This window comes from Cebus imitator, unplaced genomic scaffold, assembly GCF_001604975.1.
Source record: "Cebus imitator isolate Cc_AM_T3 unplaced genomic scaffold, Cebus_imitator-1.0 Scaffold277, whole genome shotgun sequence".
Lineage (NCBI taxonomy): Eukaryota > Metazoa > Chordata > Mammalia > Primates > Cebidae > Cebus > Cebus imitator.
In genome coordinates, this window is record NW_016107592.1 from 1,855,224 (window position 1) to 1,855,543 (window position 320).

Genomic DNA, 320 nt, shown 5'->3' on the forward strand with positions numbered 1-320 from the left:
GACGGGGTTTCACCATGTTGACCAGGATGGTCTCGATCTCTTGACCTTGTGATCCACCCGCCTCGGCCTCCCAAAGTGCTGGGATTACAGGCTTGAGCCACCGCACCCGGCCACCTTTTATTTCTTATATGTTAATGAGAACAAATAATTATATGATTTTTAATTAGATGTAAAGGTTGGCATATTAGCTGTAAATTTCATTCCAGGAGCATAAAGGGAGCAAGAGCAAGCATTATGAAAAGGCAGCTTTGGGTCCGAGGGGTAGAGAACCATGGCCTATCATTGCCTGGTGGAAAGCGGTGGAGAGCGTGGGCTCTGAG